The following is a 6,000-nucleotide window of genomic DNA, read 5'->3' on the forward strand; positions in this document are numbered from 1 at the left end:
CAAAATTCAAAATTTGAAGTATGGTTTCTACCGAATGTATGATTGCTCTGGCACCGTCACATCGTGGAAAAACTGTAAGTTGAATCATCATTAATTCAGGAACCAACCGTACTTGGCAAAACTATACTATAAGACTAACTGATGCTGGGGACTTCCCTGGTGGTCCAGTAGCTAAGATTCTGCACTCCCAATGCAGGGGGCCCGAGTTCGATCCCTGGTCAGGGAACTAGATCCCACATGCTGTAACTAAATATCCTGCATGCCACAACTGAAAAGAAAAGATTCCGCATGCCTCAACTAAAAAGAACCTGTATGCCACAATGAAGATCCCGCGTGCTGCAACTAAGACCCGAAGCAGCCAAATAAATAAATAAATTTTTTTAAAAAAAAGACTGATGCTGATGAGATTCAGAGTGAAACATGAAAGCACTGACATTGTGCTCTGGTTTTAGAGCCATGGCTCTCAAAGTGTGGTTCCCTAGGCCAAACAGTAGCAGCACCTGGTAACTTGTTTCAAATTCAAATTCAAACTCTCACCTACGGATTCTGGAGGTGGGGTTAAAACAATCCCTCCAGGTAATTTTAATTCACACTAATGTTTGAGAACCTAGTTACGAAGTAATGATAACTCATCTGGATAAAAACAGCTTATATAATTAGGAAAATATATTTCTTGCTCAAAACCCATTCTGTTATTTTAACCTAAACTCCTGAACAAACACTAATCTATTCAATTGTGAAATGATAAGCTGGAAGATGACAAAGATATTTTTTAATTAGGTATAATTCTGGAACTGCTCATTTTGAAATAATGTACTAACCATTGCAGTGGAATGAACTGAAGAATCCAGTTTGTAAAAAGGGATAAGGAATCAATGTATTTGGAATTTCAATATTTAGATGATTTGAAAATACTCTAAGGTTGGGAAATAGTGCAAATACGACTATTACAACTGCCATATTTGCGTCAACTGAATAGTTTGGTCTCTCTGGCTTCAGACTGAATTAACATGTTTAAAATAGAAAAGGTTCAACAACAAAATTTTAACAACTTCTTTTTTTTTTCTTTTTTTTTTTGCGGTACACGGGCCTCTCACTGTCGTGGCCTCTCCCGTCGCGGAGCACAGGCTCCGGACGCGCAGGCTCAGCGGCCATGGCTCACGGGCCCAGCCGCTCTGCGGCATGTGGGATCCTCCCGGACTGGGGCACGAACCCGCATCCCCTGCATCCGCAGGCAGACTCTCAACCACTGCGCCGCCAGGGAAGCCCGTCTTCTTCTCTTTTTTGGCCAGACTGCATGGCTTGTGGGACCTTAGTTTCCTGACCAGGGATTGAACCGAGGCCCTCAGCAGTGAAAGTGCAGAGTCCTAACCACTGGAACGCCAGAGAATTCCCCCAAATTTTAACTTCTGAAGGGCTTTATCAGTCACTGTAGTGTCACACTTAAGAGTGGTACTATATTTGAGACATAAAGACTATTGAAATACCAGATCCTCTTTCACACTCGGACTGCAATTTCTAAAATAATTTATAATTGGTTATTAATATGAAATACCCTTTCTATGATTATGTGGAATTACACTGAACCTCACTAGACTTCCAACTTAGGAACAAATGGGACAAATAACACTTCACATATTTTATGAATTCAGAAAATGCTAAATATCAAATAAACCAGTGGTTTCTTAACATTTTTGATTATGAATCCCCAACAACAAAAATTCAAGTACATATCCCCAATATACGTATACATAAATTATATATATGTACTACTGTGATAATACAGAGTATACATTATAAAATACAAAATAAAAATTAAATAAGGCTGAAATAAATACAAAGATTCGTTTTAATTTTTTTTCCTGAGACCAACGTGCACCCTTGGTGCTTACACACACACACACACCCCTCTTTGGACTCAACTGCAAAGCTGTATGGCCCAGCAACTCTGCAAACATTCTCAGGCAGTGCCCCTGACCACTCAAGAGGAAGCTGTCAAACACAGTGATCAAATGAATGTCTCCTTCCTGCGGAGTTCCACCATCTCTGACTCAAGTCTGTGATACTGGGTTCCTTCCTTCACCCCTAACACCCTCCTCTGCTACTTTTCACTTGGTAGGCAGTGGAGAAGACTGTGAGGCCAGCAGGTCCAAGAACAGCATAAAAGCATGGACTCTGTTTTCAGACAAACCTGGGTTTCCACCTGGCCTCAGCTTCTAACTCACTAGGTGACCCAGAGCCAGTCAGATAACATCTCAAAAACTAATCAGTTAAGGGGGTGATAACAGCGTCATCGCCCCTGATTATGAAGATTAAGTGAGATAAGCTGTTATAAGAGCACCTAGCACAAAATCTAGACAGCCCAAGTGCTGGATAAATATTTTACCCAGAATTATTATTTCAGGCGGCAAAAGAAGTCACCTGGACTTTGCTTCAGTGGCCAACTCAGGAAAGGAGCAAATTACAGTGGAAGTAGGTAGGTGGTGCAGTTCGGCAGACCTGGTTTGAAGGTCTGATCCCCAATGCCAAGCTGGGTGACACTAGCAACCCAGTTTCTCTATGAGGGGGAGTCTTCTCATCTGTTTAATGGGAGCGATGACACAAACTGTGCATGAAGTACCTATCAGAGCCAGTAAAACTAACACTGGTGGCCACCAAAGGTGAGGGTAAGCAAATAACACACAAATCTAAGTGTCATTCCAGGGTCCTTAGGACACATTCATGTATACACTAAGACAGTAAGCATCCCCTAAAGTCTACCACCAAATGTTAATAAATGCATGTGTACTGAATCCCACAGGTATGGTTCATTTCCCAACTGGACAGTTTACTTGTTCATATATGACCTCAAGCAATTCACAATCTTTAGGCCTCCATTTTCTATGCATAAACTAGGAGTAGTAGACTTTTTATACCCGCCTCCTGACAGTAAACTAATCTAGATGATGGGAGAGGGGGACCTAAACCAGTGATTATAAAGCACATGGAGACCTCTGGAGAGGTGCTGTTTTTGCCACAATAGCAAAAGAAAAGAGAGCTCTCAAACACCAGACGCGTTCATAATAAATGACAAGTAATTCTTTCAATTTCAATAAATCACCAAAAGAATGAGTGTGGAGATATATTTATACATATTTTGTGTTTTTTACATCGTGTGCCCCGGGGAATGCTGCAAATGTGTCAAACACCTAAAACCTAAATTCTATCAACATACATTAAAAAGATATAGGTCATCAATCAGAGGAACATCTGAAATACTCTCAGACACCCTTGACCCTGACTCCCTTATAAAAGCTTCAGTCTTTAGCACAATACCCTGAGATGGCAGCACAGCAATAAGGACACTGCATAACCAAACTTCACAAACGTTTGGTCAGAAACACACTCAAAGCTAGTATCATTAAAGAAACCTTTACTATGCCCTCTTCACAAAAATTATTACAAAATCCCCAGAAGGAGTTTAGTCACCCAGCTCTGTCACCACAGAAGGTGGGGCAGAAAGTGACACGAAACAGGGCAAACTCCTGCCAGGAGGGGACTCACTGCTCCCCTAGGCCACGAGCATTTCCACCTGTATAACTACCTATGGCTCAAACAGTCTGGATCCCTGGCTCCCTGCAGCTAATGCTATTCTGACGTTAGGATCCTGCATGATGAACGGAGGTAATAAACCACCCAGAATAAACAGAGGCAACATCAGTGAGCAATGTTTAGGTCTGAGCGAAAGAGAAAACTAGAAACCAAGCAAAACCCAGCAAAGAAGCTACGTGTTGCCTCTCAATCAGATGTTGCAAAAGAGGCAGGTGCGGACAGCGTGCTCTCCTCCGCACTCCGGAAAACCCAGACAGCCCCAAAGCAGGTTCTAGAACCGGCAGCTTCCCAGGGGACGGCAGGGCCAGTGGGCGCAACAGCGCGACCCACTCTCAGGCCAGTGGTCCCCGGGGCCAGGGGGAGGGCTGCGGGCGCGCGGTTGGCCCGGACGGGGGCGCGGCCAAGGTGGGATTGGGGACGCGGCAACCCGGCCCCCTCTCTGGCTGCAGCCTCTCAGCCCGGCCCGCACGGCTGCTGGACAGCGCCCACGCCGGCGCGCCAGTGCCCCCGGCGGCCCCCATCCCGGAACTCCCCGGGCCGCGCAGCGGGAGGCCCGAGCCGGGCCAGCGGGCGGACGCTGTGGGGACGCGCGCAGCGGTACCTGTGGCGGCAACAGCTCCCGGGCGGCGACGGCGGCGGCGGCGGCGGCGGCGGGGACGGGGGCGGGGCGCGGCGTGCGCGCTCCCGGCCCGCGCGGTCCGGGCGTGGCGCCCGCCCTCTCTCTCCCGGCCGCCAGGCGCCCGCGCAGCTCTCCGCCCCTTCACCTCTCACCTCCTACCTTTCCCCTCCCGCTCCCGCCCCCGCCGTCCTTCGCCTGTGTTCCCTGTGGCGTGCGCATGCGTGATCGAGCGCCCAACCGCGGCTCCCGCTCGCCCCCTGGTGGACACCGGTCACAAGACACCTGGGGAGAGGTCTGGGGTGGGGCGGGGCCGGGCGAGGCGGACCGCGAAGCTGGGACAGAACCTTGAGTAGAGCACCAGAGCTTTTAACAACACGTTCCGCAGAATTAGCAAGAACACGCACAGGCTGCCCATGTTCCCTGTTTCATAACAGCGAAAAATTAAAAGCGGCCGAGATATACAACAAATGCAGATGGGTCGAATAAATTATGTCCATAAACTGGATTTCCTTAAGGCCTTTTAAAAGGGTAAGTTTTATGAATACTTAACTAATGTGGAAAGATGTTCTTGAAAAAATGTTCAAAATGAGCTGTAGGGTATGAGCTCATTTTTGTTAAAAACAATCCAAGAAAGGTCTGGGGCGATGCTGATGTGTGGTCGGTGGATATCGCTGGGTGGAGGATTAGGGTGTTAGGATTTTTCCATTTGCTCATGGGCATGTAACCATCTTCTACATGGAACACATATTTGTTGTAATAACAATAGCTATGTCCGTCGAGTGTTTACTCTTCACCAGGTGCTTGAAACCAAGTCCTCCTAAAACCGAGTTCCTCTGCCGGGTTTATGATTATCCTCTCTACCCAAAATGTTACTCCCTTTCTGGTCCAATACATGTTTTCCTCAAGACTGAGGAGTAGCAGAGAACAGGGGGCATTGAAACCGAGCAGGACCCTGTGGGGCCCTCCTATAAGCAGATAAGTTAGGGGGTCCCCGGAGAAAGAGAACCAGGAATGGCTTTCATGATATTTTGTGATGTAAGCCTGGCCACAATGCTTGCCCTTGAACAGGTCTCAGTAATTAATGATCTAAGGGATGAAAGGGATGCAGGAACAGAGAAAAGGCAGTCAAACAATAGTGCAGTGTTACAGCAGAGTTCTAGTTCCTCCTCAAGGGATACACACAAAGTGTATCTTTGAGTTCTGCAAGAACCAAGGCCCCCATCCAGGTGGAGGACAGAATGATGCTGTTGACCCTCCTGACTTCAATCAACTAAAGCTTGGACTCTGTCGACCTTTGCCCCAATTCTATGTTGAATTCTCTTCTGCTTAAAGCCCCTTCTTGAATATGCATATACCCTTAGCTTAAAACTTCCCCAATTTTGCTGTTCAGGGAGACGCTGCTTTGGGAAAGATCCCTGGTGTTCTCCTTACTGGCTCCGAGTAATAATCATTCCTTCTCCCAATCTCTGGCTTGGTTGTATCTATTGGCTTGATACCCACCAAGAGGTGAGCCCAGTTTTCACGTAACACTCCCAGGTAGCAAAGCCTTTCCGTGTCCCCGTTTCTTGTTTGTAGGAAAAAGGCTTCAGCTTCCTTGACCTTCCCTGAGTTCCAAAGGGCAGATTCAAACAGTTACTAATCAAGGAAGTGAGGGAATGCAGAAACAAGTGAAAACAATCCCAGTTCCTCCTCGAGGAATTTACATAACAATATATCACTTTGAGTTCTTCTTCTGGAACTAAGGCCCCCACCCAGGTGGAGGATAATAACTTCAGGTTGAGCACAAGATT

At 46.7% G+C, this 6,000-nt stretch overlaps 1 protein-coding gene across 3 annotated transcripts in view; it reads right to left on the reverse strand.

Annotated features, from left to right (window-relative positions):
* Positions 1–4,232, reverse strand: part of SCAP (SREBF chaperone) — an 89,071-nt gene extending 84,839 nt beyond the window's left edge. For all 3 annotated transcript variants that reach the window (XM_082663015.1, XM_082663014.1, XM_082663013.1), the window contains exon 1: positions 4,193–4,232. The gene's annotated coding sequence lies outside the window, so the exon portion shown is untranslated. The remainder of the gene's footprint in view (positions 1–4,192) is intronic.
* Between the last annotated feature and the right edge of the window lie 1,768 nt (positions 4,233–6,000).

This window comes from Grampus griseus (assembly GCF_964374135.1).
Source record: "Grampus griseus genome assembly, chromosome: 10".
NCBI lineage: Eukaryota > Metazoa > Chordata > Mammalia > Artiodactyla > Delphinidae > Grampus > Grampus griseus.